This window comes from Oryx dammah, unplaced genomic scaffold (genome assembly GCF_014754425.2).
Source record: "Oryx dammah isolate SB20612 unplaced genomic scaffold, SCBI_Odam_1.1 HiC_scaffold_25, whole genome shotgun sequence".
Lineage (NCBI taxonomy): Eukaryota > Metazoa > Chordata > Mammalia > Artiodactyla > Bovidae > Oryx > Oryx dammah.
Window position 1 is genome coordinate 85,226,722 of NW_024070209.1, and position 15,489 is coordinate 85,242,210.

Consider the following 15,489-nt stretch of genomic DNA (forward strand, 5'->3'; position numbering starts at 1 on the left):
ATGATGACTAATATGACTTATGTGAAAATGAAAGTGGTTTATAAATAGCACATCTTCCTCTTGCTATTTCTATGAACGGCAAAGAGGAAGTCTTCTTTTCAGAGCCCCTATGCATTGATAGTTATCAGCCGGCAAGGGTGATAAATTACATACAGATGACAAAAAAGGAAGTATGACTTTGGTGCAGAGTGATGCAGGAGAAACAATGCCAGACTGGAAGTCCAGGTGCGGGGGTCTCATCCCCACTGTTGCCCCCTACCCGGCCTCAGTGACAGCACGGTGGGGAGGCGGTGGGGGTTAGTCCCTCCCCCCCGAGCCAGCCGGGACCAAGTGAGAGCACCAGCAGATGCTCCATGTGTTCGTCCGACCATTGTGAACAGACCCCTAAGAGAAACTTCTTACAGACAAGCGTGTGCTCAGTCATGTCCGACTCTTTGCAACACCATAGACTGTAACCCACCAGGCTTCTCTGTCCATGGAGTTTTCCAGACAAGAATACTGGCCTGGATTACCATTTCCTACCCCAGGGGATCTTCCCAACCCAGCGGTCAAACTCGCATCTCCAGCATTGGCAAGTGGATTTCTTCACACTGAGCCATCAGGGAAGCCTGAAACTTCCTACACAAGAGAGCAAACTCCTGTGTCCATCAGTGCCTGTGGGGATTCAGGGACTTTGCTGGCAGGCCAGTGTTTTTCAGGAGACACTCTGGTCCAATAGTAGAAAAATTCACCAGAAAAGCTTGCAATGCCTTGAAGAGCTTGCAGGTCAGACTAAGACTTCCTGACAAATGATGAAGCTGCAAATCCAGCCAGCCCTGGTGTCCCGGCACCAAAGCCTGCTCTGCATTAAGCAGTCCTGCCCATCGCAGCTGGGCTGCAGGCCATCCTGCAGGATGCAGGGTACCACAGGAAGCGTGGGGAGTGCGTGCATCTGGGATGCAAGGAGCTGTCACCCTGTAGAAATGTGTCAGGAAAGCGGACACCCACAGCAACTCCAGACACAGGAAAGAGAGAGAGAGAGAGAAGGCGCAGGAGGTTTCCTCTCCTCCTCTAAGGGCCCCACCCAGCAGGAGAGCCCCACACTCCGGGCACAGAGCCGATGCACAACGCACCAGTTACCCCAGTCTCCTATGGTTCCCCAGGGCAGGGCTGCTAACACAATGAAGTAATGGAGGTCTCAGGACTTCTCACCTCGCTGCTACATCAGAAACATCAGCATTTCATCTAAAACTGGCAGAATCCTTCTCCAGGATTCGCAAAACTGTCAAGAACATGGTTTTGGTGGAACTGGTACCCAAATTCAACACCCCAGCCACAGCTCTCGTAACCCCACTGCTTTACTAATTTCATTCACCTGTAGAATATTAAGACTAATTTAAGAGGGCCTCAGACCAACCCAACAGAACAATGAGCAAAAGAGAGTTGACAGAGAAAGAAGTCCATAGGGTCAATGAGGTATGAGAAGATATTAAATTCTATTCGTAATTTAAGATATGCAAATCCAAGATGGCCTTTCAGATAGTCCAAAATCAAAGCATTTTGTAAAACCTGAAGGCTGGTGAATGGGGCAAAAACAAATGCTCACCACTCCCTGCTGGTGGGGTAATAAACGGGGTGAGCACTGTGGCAACAGCTGTTGTCTTTTTTGCACACACCAGCAAACTCCAGCAATTCTGCTACAAGACCCATGCACAAAACAGTAATTATGGCCCTGATTATAATGAGGAAAATTAGAAACAAATATCCACAGGACTTTGGTTAAGTAAACTGGGGACCACGCAAACCATATAATTGAGAATTATTAGGGTGTGAAAAGATAAAACAAAGAAACAGAGGAGGGTTCCCCAAATACTATTAATAACATGAAAAGATGTATATACTATGTGAAAAAGGTACAAATATATTTATCATATGAAATCACTTTAACGAATTACATTTACACCTATTCCGATATGTACAAAAATGATGGACTGATGTGTGTACCATCAAGGTTCACAGGCTCACCCCTGGGGATGAAGAGGAGGCCTTCACTTTCCATCACAAATACTTCCACAGTTTTCATTTCTGGATTTTTATTACAGTCATGTACTGCTTTTTAGCGTTAATTTTTAATGACCTCAGAGACCTAGGGGGAACATGGCAAACTCTGGCCTGCTGGGTATCAAGGTCCCCCCCACCCATCCTTGAAACTGCTGAGATAGGAGGGGACAATGGAGGGGCGGACACCTGCTTTGGTGGGAGAGGTCAGATGGGTGACCATCTCCAGCACTGGGATTTTGCAATGCTCAGATCTTATAACCCATGTGATGAGTGTTCTCAGGTCCCTGCCAAGGAGTACAAAAGGCCTGGGGGTGGTGGAGGGAGGTAGGGCAGCTGAACTACTCAGTGGCCAATGCGCTGGGCAAAACAGGCCCCAGTTTAGACCCCGATGCCCTGGAGGAGGAAATGGCAAACCACTCCAGTATTCTTGCTTGGAGAATCCTCTGGACAGGGGAGCCCTGAGGGCTATAGTCCACGGGATCACAAAGAGCTGGAAACGACTGAAGTGACTTAGCACACAAAGCGCAAAGCACCCTCAGCTCTTAACCACTAACTCAGGAATGGAACACAGGACCGTGTAGCCTCTCTTTATACACCTGCAAGGGCCCTCTGTCCAGGTCTGGGTCTTGGCCAAAAAGAAAGCGCCACTGTGGGACTTCTGTCCGACCCTGTCCCCTCCCCTCAGCAACTCATGGAGAGGAGGTGGCTAAATATCACCTGGATCCTCCCAAGTGCTGCCTACAGCTCAGGGATAAGAGTTCAGGGCCTGGAGAGAGACACTGGCCTTCACATCCCAGCTCCCCACCTGCTAAGCTGTGACCATGAGCAACTGACCACTCTCTCAGCCACTCAATCTCATATCTGTTAAGACAGACGATCCTAACAGCACCTGCCCCCTGGGATGGGTATGAGGTGGTACACGAGAAGTTCTTTTCCAAGTGTACAGCCAAACCAAAGGCAGATGCTACCCTGTAGTCACAAAGGGTCCAAAGGCTGGACCGAAAACTAAGATCGCAGCCTGACAGCACTTTGCCGATGTCAACTATTTAAATCATATCCTCCCAAAAAGTCAAGGGCAAAGAATTCTACTGGTTAAAATTAATATAGAAATACCAGAAAGGTATGGTTAGATTTCAATAGGCTGGGCATACATTTCCATTTTGTCCAAAAAGTCTGAGTCAAGGGGAACCCCAATACTGGGCCACAGTCTGGGCCAACGCAGAGTTCACTGGCAAGTTAAGAGCCCAGTTGTATGCCAGGACCCTTGCTGCTTCTATCTTTTGTCAACCAGAGGTGGATGCCTATTGAGATCAGGAGGATTTCACCAAAAAGAGAGAAGACATGTGTCCAAGGAGATGCTGGACCTTTAGGAACAAGGCACACAGTGTAAACCCGCTTGTCCTGTCCCCAAAGCTGGGCCAGCGGGGTCTGTGGGCGCTCTTAGGAGCAAACAGGCTGTGGATCTGGAGTCAGGACTCTGCCCCAACAACCGGTAGCCTTTTTCTGGAAAGCACAGCATTCAGCACCAGGGAAAAAGTCTTACAGGAATTTCAAACCTGCTTAGTGGGTTGAGGGATGTAGTTGCAATCACCAGAACAACATCCTCTCCGAACTGAGCCCTGGGCCCCTGGGCGTTCGCTCCTACCCTCCCTCCAGCTGGACCACCCCAGGCCACATCCCAGCCGGACTGCCGGGGGCCGGCACCTGATACACGCAGGCCCCTCCCCACACACCGAGCTCTGGGTCTCACACACCCTTCTTCCCTCCATCAGAGCTCACACAGACATGTCAAGCTAAAACAAGTTTCACAGAACAATATCTAACCTTAGTATGCCTGGGTCCAATGTTTTCTTTTCTACTCTTATCTCACTTTTTTAAAAAATGCCCATGGACCCACAAAACTGATTTTAGGGCCAGTGGGGTCGCAAGCTGCTCCGTGAAAAAATTACTGTGTTCTGAGCCAGGGCTCTCTGCAGGCAGAAACTCCAGCTGCTTCTCACTTTTTGTTTGTTAAGTCAAAGGTGGGGAGAAGGGGGGAGGCATGGGAAGAGGAAGCAGCAGGGGAGCACAGGGAAGTGGGGGGACACACGAAAGAGGCAGGGCAGGTCACGGGCTCCCTGACAGCCCCCTCCCACCGTCAAGAGGCTGTCCCACTGTCAAGAGGCTGTCCCACTCCCTCCTGCCCCAAGCTGGACCTGCGGCCAGGAACCCAAGCAGGTGTGGGGCCCCAGCTCTCTCTCCAAATCCACTGCTCACAGCTTGGAAAGCTCCCATTTCACAGACAGCCACCGAACAGGTAGCTGGAGTCACCTATACACTGAGAGTGTGTCAAAATCACTTAAGGGCTTGTTCGGGCTTTGCTCAGCTTCTCTTCCCAAATCCCATTCCGAGTCCCAATGAGCTTATCTAGGAAACCTGGCCAGGGTTCAGTGACACATAACACGTGGGACTTCACCCACCCTCCCCAGGCATCCGCCCCAACGCTGACCCTGCATCCCAGCCTTGCGTGTTCCTTGTCACCTTGACAGCTCCAGGTTCTCACACCCCGGTCACACAGAGGAAGTTAAAGTGTCCGCAGGTCAAACCACCAGCCTCAGGGTCACAGATGAACCACCATCTTCTAGGTCTTTCTCAAAATGCTCCAAAAGTTGCCCCTGCCAACAGGCCTTCCCTGGAATGAGCCGCCTGCAGCCTCAGCTAGCCCCAACGGCACCCTCTCGCTAATCAATCCATCGCATTTAGATACCTTTTAGACCTTGAACCCAGAAGAGTGAAGATCCAAGAGAGGCTGACTCATAGGGGACCGGGGGTCCCACAGTGGTGATTCATAGCCCAGATCACAGTGTCAGGCAGGACTGTCTCAACTCTACAAATAGCCCTCCTCACTGGCACCTTGTGTCCATCCCTTAAAATAACAATGACCACGGTGACCCCACGCTCTGTCCTAGGAGCTCTTACCCATCTCAGGGAACTTTTACAATAACTTGCAAATGGGTGTGATCCTCTCTTCAGCTCACAGTGGAAGAAGCCGACACTCAGAAAATTTGTCTTTGGCCCAAGTTCCAGGGCTAAACTACAAAGTCAAGTTCTTTGCACCAGCCTGTAAGCTCCATTGGCCTCAGGCCCTTCTTTTGAAATATCACCCTCATCTCCTGCCGCTTCCTCCGGTCCAGGGCCCTGAACACAGCTGACTGGGTGGAGGGCAGGCTTGCTTCCTTCCTTCTGGGCTGGCCACCCCCACCCCTTTCAGGGCAAGACTCCTCCTCGGCCTTTCCAAGGTCCCCTCAAGACCCAAGATCCCCCCACTTGCAACAAGACTCAGCGGTGTTTATTTCTTGATTACTATATGTTCCTCACATGCTTACTTTAGTTCATAAGCCCCAAATTATTGAACAGGGAATGAAAAGTAACTTTCACAATCACCCCCCCAATACCTGGCCCCTCCCGTGAAAACACTCACTGTGTGTAAGCTCATCTTTCCAAAACACTCCTGTTATCCTGGGGAAACTACTAGGTTCTAAAAACACTGAATCAATACTGCCAGTTGTTTTAGTTAAGTTCCCGTTTGGTGGTCAAAACCTGGGTTGACATCTGCTTTCTCCGGCAACTACCCTCCACACAAACTACCCTTCAGTTATTTACAGACAATGCGGTTCCATGGCACTTAAGAGTTATTTCCAAAACACTACTTTTCATCCTACATTTTCCCGGGCTTCCCCCAAATAACATTATTCTGCAGGGGCATTTGATGGGAGGCCTAGCACCCCTCCGGCTGCACGAAAGGTGCACAGAAGCCGGCAGAGCAGAGACCAGGCTGTAATAGGAGAACTCGGATTCCAAACCCGGCTCGGTTGTGTGACCTTGGGCCCGGTAAGTCAAGCTCCCTGAGCCTCAGTTTCCTCAACAGCAAAGCAGAAAACCTTAACATGCCCCTCCCCGAACAGCTTCATAAATGTCCCTGACGCTAAGCAGGGGCTGCTCGCTGCCCAGGTAAAACCCACCCTCCCTCCCCGGATGGAGCTGGCTGGTCCCGCCGTCCGGGGGTGGAGGGGGGCCCCCCTCGAGTTCGCCACGCCGATCAAAGTCAGGTCAGCCCTGCAGGAGAAGGCCCGAGGGATGCTTAAGAGACCGCCGGGCCCCTGGGCCTGTTCTCCGTCTCCCCCCCCCCCCGAATCTCTTGCCCCGGAAGGACCGCAGGGGACCGAGTGCGGTCCGGGAAGCCAGGTGGACGGGCATCTCCCCGCCCGCGCCCGCTACGGCCTGGCTGCATCCCCCAACCCGGCCCTGCGGGCCGCGCCCCACCCCGCCTGGCCCGGCTTCCCCCAGAAGTTGTGGCCCCCTACCTCGGCTGCGGCTGGGCTGGGACAGCAGCTCCGCAGGGGGTTCGACACCGGAGATCCGTGGCGCGGAGGCGGCTACAAACACTGCAGAGCCGCGCGCGTGGCCGCCTTTGTATGCAAACACCCAGCCAGCCGCGCGCTCCCTGTCTGCCTGGCCCCGCCCCGGCGGGGCCAGTGGGAAGGGCGGGACCAGCTGGGTGGTGCGAGAGATCTTTCGACCCCGCCCCCGGGGCGGGACCAGTGGGAGGGCGGGGCCAGCGGGGTGGCGCGAGGGCCCTTTCGAGGAGTGAGCCACTCGGCAGCTTCCTGAGCCTATCTGGCCCCAGGCGGCGGATCCTCCCTGGCAGGAAGTCCCCGAGCCGGCTCGCCCCTCCTCCCTCGCCTTCCTTTAGTGCTGTTTACTGAGATGCAGAAGGAAGAGGGAAGAGTCCTGCTTGGAAGGAAGCAGGAGTGCCCGTTCTGGCCACTCGAGATTTGAGGTTTTTCCCAGCCATCCCAGACATGTCGGGAAGGGTTTCTGGTGCTCGTTGGCGAAGTTCCGCTGGCTCTAGGTAGAAGTAGGAGGGTCGTCTGCTATCTTTCCCTGCTCTCCCTATTACTGTCAGAACAACTAAACAAGGCCAGACTTTTGCAGGGAGAATTTTTTTTTCCCCCAACAAGCAGTAAGAAACACTAAAACACACATTTCAGTACAAGCGGAGTTGGATTCCCCGGAGCGCTTGCCGGGCTGATGTTGCCGGTCGGGAGTCCCTGCCCCGCCTCCAAGAGGGCCCCTGCCCTGTGGTCCGCAAGTACCCAGCTGTGACTCAGCCCGGAGAGCTGAGGTGATTCCCTGAGCCAATCCCGGGACCTGCTGCTTTCTGCCCAACTCAGGTGAGGAGAAGGCGATGGCACCCCACTCCAGTACTCTTGCCTGGAAAATCCCATAGACTGGTGGGCTGCAGTCCATGGGGTCGCGAAGAGTCAGACACGGCTGAGCGACTTCACTTTCACTTTTCACTTTCATGCATTGGAGAAGGCAATGGCAACCCACTCCAGTGTTCTTGCCTGGAGAATCCCAGGGACGGGGGAGCCTGGTGGGCTGCCGTCTATGGGGTCGCACAGAGTCGGACACGACTGAAGCGACTTAGCAGCGGCAGCAGGTGAGGAGAAGGAAACCGCAGGGATGAGTAGACTCGCTCCAAGCTCTGGAGGAGGAAGGAGGGAGGAGTGATGCCCGGGCCAAGTGACGCAAGCCTCCTGGAGGCTAAGACTCAGTTTCACCATCTGAAAAATGGGAGGCAGATGCTCAACACACAGATCCACTTTGAGGATGGAAATAGCCATCATGTGAAACACTCCAAGCCCTTTCACTAACTTGAAAGTGAAAGTGGCTCAGTCCTGTCCAACTCTTTGCTACCCCGCAGACTATGCAGTTCCTGGAATACTCCAGGCCAGAATACTGGAGTGGGTAGCCTTACCCTTCTGGGGATCTTCCCAACCCAGGGATCGAACCCAGGTCTCCCGCATTGGCAGGCAGATTCTTTACCGGCTGAGCCAATTCTAGAACCTTGTACAGGAAGGCTTCCCAGGCAGTGCTAGTGGTAAAGAACCTACCTGCCACTGCAGGAGACTCGGTTTCCATCCTTGGGTGGGGAAGATCCCCTGGAGGAGGGAACGGCTACCCACTGCAGTATTACTTCCCTGGAGAATCCCCACGGACAGAGGAGCCTGTAGGGCTACAGTCCATGGGGTCGCACAGACTCCGATACGACTGAAGAGACTTCGCACGCACGCGTACATGAAAGAGTGGCGAATCCCAGAAGGATTTGTTCAGTTCTTAGCCCAGCTGTGATACAGGCAGTGGCCCGCTTGCCCAGTCTCAAGACTGGGCAGGCTGCTGACCTTCCTCCTGCGAGGGACAGCCTAGAGAAGCCTGATGCTGTGTAAGGCTAAACAATTATGACTCCTCCATTGTCAGAACTTTTCTCGGCATATAAAAACCCCCAAGAATGATACAAGCTGCCTGGTTCTACCTGAAAACCTCCCTCCTTCTATCTACAGACAATAGCAACCCTGAGAATTCCTAAAATTTCTAGATTAACTACCTACACAATTGAAAGGGCTCTGCAAGTGGGAGGGGGAGACAGAAGGGGTGAAGGCACGCCCCTCTTCACTGGGTTCTTGTGAAACAATCCAAGTAGGTGTGCAATTGACTGATCTCCTGACAGTCATATCAGCAGGTGAGCTCTGTAAATGCCTGGGGCAGAGAGAAAGAGAATGGATTATTTCCCCCGGAGGGCTGCACATTATCTCTGGCACCTGACTTGGACTCCTAGTAAGAGGGAATCTTCCTGGCCAGTGCTGGGCTAGAGGCCTCGTGACTTTAGGGCTCCCTTGCTTGAGGCCTCAAGAATGAGATGGGAACCAGGGACCACCTGGTGCAGCCTCGTTCCCCCCAACCCCTCGGAGGGCAGGGGACAGAGCAGCCTGGAATCTACCAGAGATGGAGTGGGTCCCCCAGGTGCCCATGGGAGGGCTAACCACAGCAAGTTCCTTAAGGGAAGAGGCAGGAATGAGGGGTGCTGGGTTCAACTGGAGAAGGAGGAGGAGGAAGAAGGGTACACTGGGGGTTGGGAGGGAAATGCTTGGAACTAAAGCACACAGGGCACCCCCCAAATTAGGGTGAGGGTCACAGATGAGGGCAAAGGCATCCCTGAAGGCAAAAAAAAAAAAAAAAAAAGTCACAGGGAGACAAGGAAATGGCTGGCAGTTGGCCTATTTCACTCTGCTGCTGCTGCTGCTGCTAAGTCGCTTCAGTCATGTCTGACTCTGTGTGACCCCATAGATGGCAGCCCACCAGGCTCCCCCATCCCTGGGATTCTCCAGGCAAGAACACTGGAGAGGGTTGCCATTGCCTTCTCCAGTGCATAAAAGTGAAAAGTGAAAGTGAAGTCGCCCTAACAGATACATTAGTTAGATAGCATCGTGGACCCTCCCCTTGGGCTGTGCTGGGCAGAGTCCAGGATTCATGGGTCCTGGCACATGGGAAGCAAGGAAAGCCCCAGGTTCAGGGCAGAGAGAGATACTGCTCCTCTGAGGGGCCTGCACTGTTGCCCCCCAACCCTTTCGACCGGTGGGCCCACACTGCCACCACCCTTCCCCCATCCATCATCCCCTGGCCCTGCCTTCATCCCCGCACCCCTGCATTGAGTACCTGCCCTGGGCCAGACCCCATGGGGGGCTCCATTGGGGACCAGGCCAGTCATGGCATCTGTCCTCAGTTGAGTGTTCTGTTGGGGGCAGTAAGGTGAGTCAGTGGCAAAAATACAAATAAAAACTGTTACCCTAATCAGTGCCACCATGACCTGACCAGTTGTACATGGCTATGGGATTTGACCTGCTCATCTCTGGAGGAGTCGCCCACTTTATCCCGGTGTGGAGGAGCAGACAAAGAAAGAAGGCCAGCCTGTGCAAAGTGGGGTGGGCTGTTCAGGGACTGGAGGAAGAAACACACACACACACACACAATGATGGGGTGAGCACACTCAGTCCCCTGACTGCCCTGGCAGTGGCTCCCAGCCTGCGTCCTGGTGATGGAAGGGGCTGGGACAGCTTTTCTCCCATGGCCAAATGGGGAAAACTCCTGATGAACCAGGCAAGGACAAGAAAAGTGGTTTTGCTAGCAAACTATATTGTTCTCTCTTTCTGATCCACTGCCAAGCCCGCAGGACCCAGGCTTCTAGGAAGCAGCCCCCACCCCCTGGGAAGGCGGGTCATTTGGTGTACACTTCACATACACCAACTGTCTAAGCTTCACTTCATAGCCTTCATCCTGCCCCATCTTTTCCCCAGCCTTGTAGTGAATAGGTTGATGTGCCAGACCCAGGATTAGAATTCTATTTGGTCCGGCATGAGCACCTGCCAATCACCATAGACAAGAGTACAGCAGACCAGGATTCTGCTGGATTATGGGGAAGGTGGGAGGAGAAGGGAAGAGGAGAGATGAGGTAGCAGGAATGAAGCCACTTAGGGAACTTGGGACCATGACTGGCCACAGGTGTTTGAATCATTGATTGGCAAGACCATATCTGTGTGTGTGTGCATGCTCAGTCATGTCCAACTATCTGCAATCCCATGGACTGTAGCCTTCCAGGTTCCTCTGTCCATGGGATTTTCCAGGCAAGCACACTGGCGTGGGTTGCCATTCCCTTCTCCAGGGAATCTCCCCGACCCAGGGACCAAACCTGTGTCTCCTGCATCTTTTATACGGTAGGTGGATTCTTTACCTGCTGAGCCATAAGGGAAGCCCATATTTGTGTACACTAGATGAATCTACCCGAGAAGAAAATACATTTGGAATTCAACTGAAAAATGCATCTGCTATAGACTAAATGTTTGCATGCGTGCTAAATCACTTTGGTTGTGTCTGACTTTGCAACCCTATGGACTGGAGCCCTCCAGGCTCCTCTGTCCATAAGATTCTTCAGACAAGAATACTAGAGTATGTTGCCATGCCCTCCTCCAGGGGATCTTCCCAACCCAGGGATTGAATCCACAGCTCTAAGGCTCCTGCATTAGCAGGCAGGTTCTTTACCACTAGTATCACCCGAAAAGCCCTGGACTAAAAGTTTATATCCCCGCAAATTTATGTTTTGAAGCCATAACTCCCATATTGATGGCAATTGGGATGCAGAGGTAATTAGGTTTAAAGATGAGGTAATGAAGGTGGAGCCTCACCAGAAACCTGGACCCCAAAGCTAAGCATAGTGATCCATCCTCTGACCTCAGCTAGGGAAGCTGGCTGCAGAATAAAATCAGGTTCCTACAAGAAGATGCCACACAACCTGTTTCAGCGCTGTGGGCTCAGGGCCGACCACAGGCTCACTGCTCAGGTGTTAAGAGCTTTCAGCTGACAGATTTTTGCACCCAGTTAAGATAAAATCTATGATGCTAACTCATATAAGCCTTTGTCAGCTCTAAACAATTAGGAAAGCAGAAGAGGACTGGATTTGCCAACAACTTGTAATATGTGTTAACATGCAGCATTTATGTGCTGCTTGTCAATAGCCATTCACATTGGCGTCTGCTTGTTGCCTGGAGTCTAACCACAACATCTTTAATTGTTGACTTAGAACCTGGGCTTGGCTGAGGAAAGTCACTCCATACTCTGAGGACTCCAAGTCTTTGCTGTTGACTCAGTGGTAAAGAATCTGCCGGCGATTGCAGGAGACTCAGATTCGATCCCTGGGGGGCAAAGATCCCCTGGATAAGGAAACGGCAATCTACTTCAGTATTCTTGCCTGGGAAATTCCATGGACAGAGGAGACTGGCGGCCTACAGTCCAAGAGGTCCCAAAAGAGTCGGACCCAACTTAGTAACTAAGCAACAACAACAAAGCAGTGTTTACGAAGAAAAACTTGTCACATCGTAGAATCACCTAGAGAACTGTTAAAACTCTCTATACCCAGACAAGCATTGACAGCAATTAACCACAGCCTCTGGGGGCAAGACACAGGCATAGGCGTATCACAGAGCTGCTCCTGCTAGGTCACTTCAGTCGTGTCCGACTCTGTGCGACCCCATAGATGGCAGCCCACCAGGCTCCCCCGTCCCTGGGATTCTCCAGGCAAGAATACTGGAGTGGGTTGCCATTTCCTTCTCCAATGCATGAAAGTGAACAGTGAAAGTGAAGTCGCTCAGTCGTATCTGACTTGTAGTGACCCCATGGACTGCAGCCCACCAGGCTCCTCCGCCCATGGGATTTTCCAGCCAAGAGCACTGGAGTGGGGTGCCATTGCCTTCTCCCCGTGAAATTCCACTGTTCAGTCACATTTGAAAACCAGTGTTCTAAGAGTCCACTTCCCTTCATCCTGTACCCTGCTCCCTCTCTCAAAGCGCACCCTCTTTACCAGTGCCCTCAAGGGTCGACATAAAATGTATATTTCTTTTAATGTCCATATAAACCAACTCAAAGTAGAGTGAGTGTGTGGGTGTGTGTAGCATGATACACTAAAAGGAGCCAGGGATTCCAGAAGTGGGTCTTGAACTGCAGCAGATTTCCATCTCTCACTCTCTCTGCTTCCTTAACTCCGCCCCTTCCCTTCTCCCAGCTGCTTCCTCCCAGAAACCCTCCCTCATCAGTCCAGCCACACACGGCTCCCCCAGGTAGCTCTTCCCTTCCCATGACCACCTACCTCGGTTCCCCTAACTCCAAAATGTCAACAGAGAAACCGTATGGATTCAGCCCATCTTCTCAACCTACAATCCAAAGTCTTAGGTGACCAACATCCTAGGAATGACCACCTTTGCTGGTCTGTCCCTGTCTAGAGCCTCCCAGTGCTGCTCCCGCCCCCTTTTCCAGCACCTAGTGTACCCCAGACACAGAGCTCCACGTTGCAGAGAACAGCGCCGTGATGAGACACGGAGCCTTTCTTCCAGGCCTCCTCAAGTCTGTCAGATATCCAACACTTGATGTCAGGAAGCACTGAGGGAGGAGGAACAGAGAAGACAAGATCAAGCCTGACAGAAGTCCCCAGGGTAAGGGGCTCCACGCTGCACTCTGATCCCCGCCTTACCTCTTGCTAATTATGTGACCTGAGGAAGGGATGTTTGACCTTTCTGACCCTCAGTTTCCTTTTTTACTGACTTGGGGTAAAACATCTGATTCACAGGGCCGTTGGAGTTATCTCGAGTGTTTAGTACATTGTACTGTATCAGTGCAATGTCTGACACAACGTAGTTAGTTCACTCTGGTGAGTTTTATGTTAGTGATGATAATTGCTATTATTGTTATTTATTATGAACACTTAGGAGCCTGATAAAGAATGCAGTTATCAGGTTTGGGCCTTCAGGATGGGAAAGACACCTAACACAGGGAAAGTGGGTGGGAGGAGGCATTTCAGGCCGAGGACAAGCAGATGGAAAGACCCCTGGGAAGGCAACGGGGAATGGGGAGCTCAGTGCCTCAAATGGGGGGTCACCTCCCCAGTTTGGATGCAAGAGTGAATTCATACCCTTCTCTCTTCCACGGTGTCCAGTGCATGCTGGGCCCACAGGTGGTCTTAGAAGACGTGTGAAATGAATGACTGGCTGGCTGAACTGGTAGTCCAGGAAGGGGATTAACCACTCTGGAGAGTTAAAGTCAATTTCCTGAATTAAAGCACATGCTCCTTTGTGCTTAGGAGAGGTAAATTCAGTTTTTGCTTAGCCCAAAGCAGTAACGTCACACCTGAGTGTAACAATGCGCACCTACAAGGAACATCCGTATCCACCTCCTTTGGCGTCCATGGGCGCTCTGCCTCACTCACCTCTGGCCTCTCTCTCTGTCTCACCCCTTCCCTCTTGCAGAAGGAAGTGCAGAGGTGTGGCTCCTTGGCTCCTCTTCAGTGTGACAGTCAAGACAAATCAAGGAAAAGATTCCATCTTCCCCGATGCATTAAGGGGAAGATCCTGTCTGCTCCTCCCCACCTTTTCCTAGAGCTTTTACTATGCAACCCTTCTTACATATTCTTTCTCTGCCCCTCTGAGATGCAAGTAAATCTTTTTTTAAAGATCTAGATAAGCCTCTGGGCACCTGTAGGACTCAAATGTTCGAAGAACCTGGCAGCCACCTCTTGGAAATGAGAACAGGAAGTTTGAACCCCTGTCTCCCAGCCTCTCTGGGAGGGCAGGTGCCTAATTTTGACAGGTGTCATGCCTCAATCCACGGTGCAAAACTAGCTCTCACCATAAAGGTACTAGAGGTGTTGTTATTCCTTTGGATAAAGGCAATAAGCTAACACAGATGGCCGCTCCGTTACCAGGCAGGCTGTGTGTGACAGAGTCCTGTCAAGTCCTCTTACTGAGGACTACTTTCATTTAACTTGAGAACATGTAACCAGCCTGACGAGATGAAGGAGTGAAATCCTTCATGTCTCTGCAGTCTCTACTGGCTGGCCTGGTTTAATGCTTACTCAGTAATCACACTCTTTTCTCATCTCCCTCTGTGGAGAGGTTCTCTGGGCTCGGAGGAGAGTTGTTCTTCATGGTGTGTCCCAGCAGCCTGGCTGTCCTCGGGATGTGGGCCTTCCCCGCCCCGGCTGGGAAGCTTGCAAGTGTCACGTGACTAAGGTTAACTCATGAGAGAAACTCTGGTCACAGGCCAAGTTGTGTTACTGTCGTCTCTCCCTCAATCTGCGAGTTGTCTCTCCAAACACGTTGGTTAGGAGTCCGAAGGATCCAAGGATCCATAAAAAAAAAATCTGGGCACTCAATGTGGAAACAGTCATATCTTCACTACCTTCTAAATCCAATGCAGCAGAGTGTTCTTCAATTGTGAATGTCAGCAACAAAACACAACAGGATCCACAGTACCTGGTAACCGACACCATCACCACCAACAACAAATCACAAATATTTTCATGTCACATCAAAGTTGTTGCTGATATTGAGAAACATCCTGGACACTCATTACTATTTAAAAATTGTGGTTGCTATTCTATCTGCAGCTCAGAGACAGGAGGACCAAGGCAACTTGACCCCGGAGAACCAAGGACAGAAAGTTGCTTCCTCTAGAACTTAGTCAAAAGCAACAGAGAAGGTCTCCCTCCACCACCGCACACTGACGAGCTCACAGCAACAACAGAAGGGTCACAAGAACACCAGGGAGAGGAAACTTAACAGGCAAAGGGACCCTCTCTGAGGTCCAGTGCAAAGGAAAGATCTAAAGCTAAAGAGGCAGGGAGGTAAACCCACTGGCACCCCGAAACACAAGGTGTGCCCACAGGAATGTGAAGGGTTCAATGCACTGAGGGCAACCAGAGCAGCAAGGAACTTCAAACACAGCCCAGCTTCTACCCAGGTTAACTCACACCCCCACGCTAAGGGCCTGCCAGGAGGAAAAGTGGGTCCATTTCCGGAGATAAGAACAATTTGTGTGTTTCTATAGTTCTACTGAGATGTCCAGCTTTCAAGAAAAAATTAGGAGGCAAAGGAGGAGGTAAGATAACACCCTTGCCTCCTGCCCTCAGTTTTTCCCAGACCCTGATGTTAACCATTGAAAAACATAGAACAATTATCTCAGTTCTTCTTGATTAATGAAATATCTAACGTGAAAGTAAGTAATTTAGAATTATGGTTAGAGTGAGAA

At 51.6% G+C, this 15,489-nt stretch overlaps 1 protein-coding gene across 4 annotated transcripts in view; it reads right to left on the minus strand.

The window, feature by feature from the left end:
- The window catches only part of LPIN1 (lipin 1), a 128,879-nt gene that overhangs the window by 65,448 nt on the left and 47,942 nt on the right, over positions 1-15,489 (minus strand). For 2 of the 4 annotated variants that reach the window (XM_040224778.1, XM_040224777.1), the window contains exon 1: positions 6,384-6,548. The exons of the other annotated variants lie outside the window; for them this stretch is intronic. The gene's annotated coding sequence lies outside the window, so the exon portion shown is untranslated. Of the gene's footprint in view, positions 1-6,383; positions 6,549-15,489 lie in introns of those variants that run through there. 4 annotated transcript variants of the gene reach the window in all.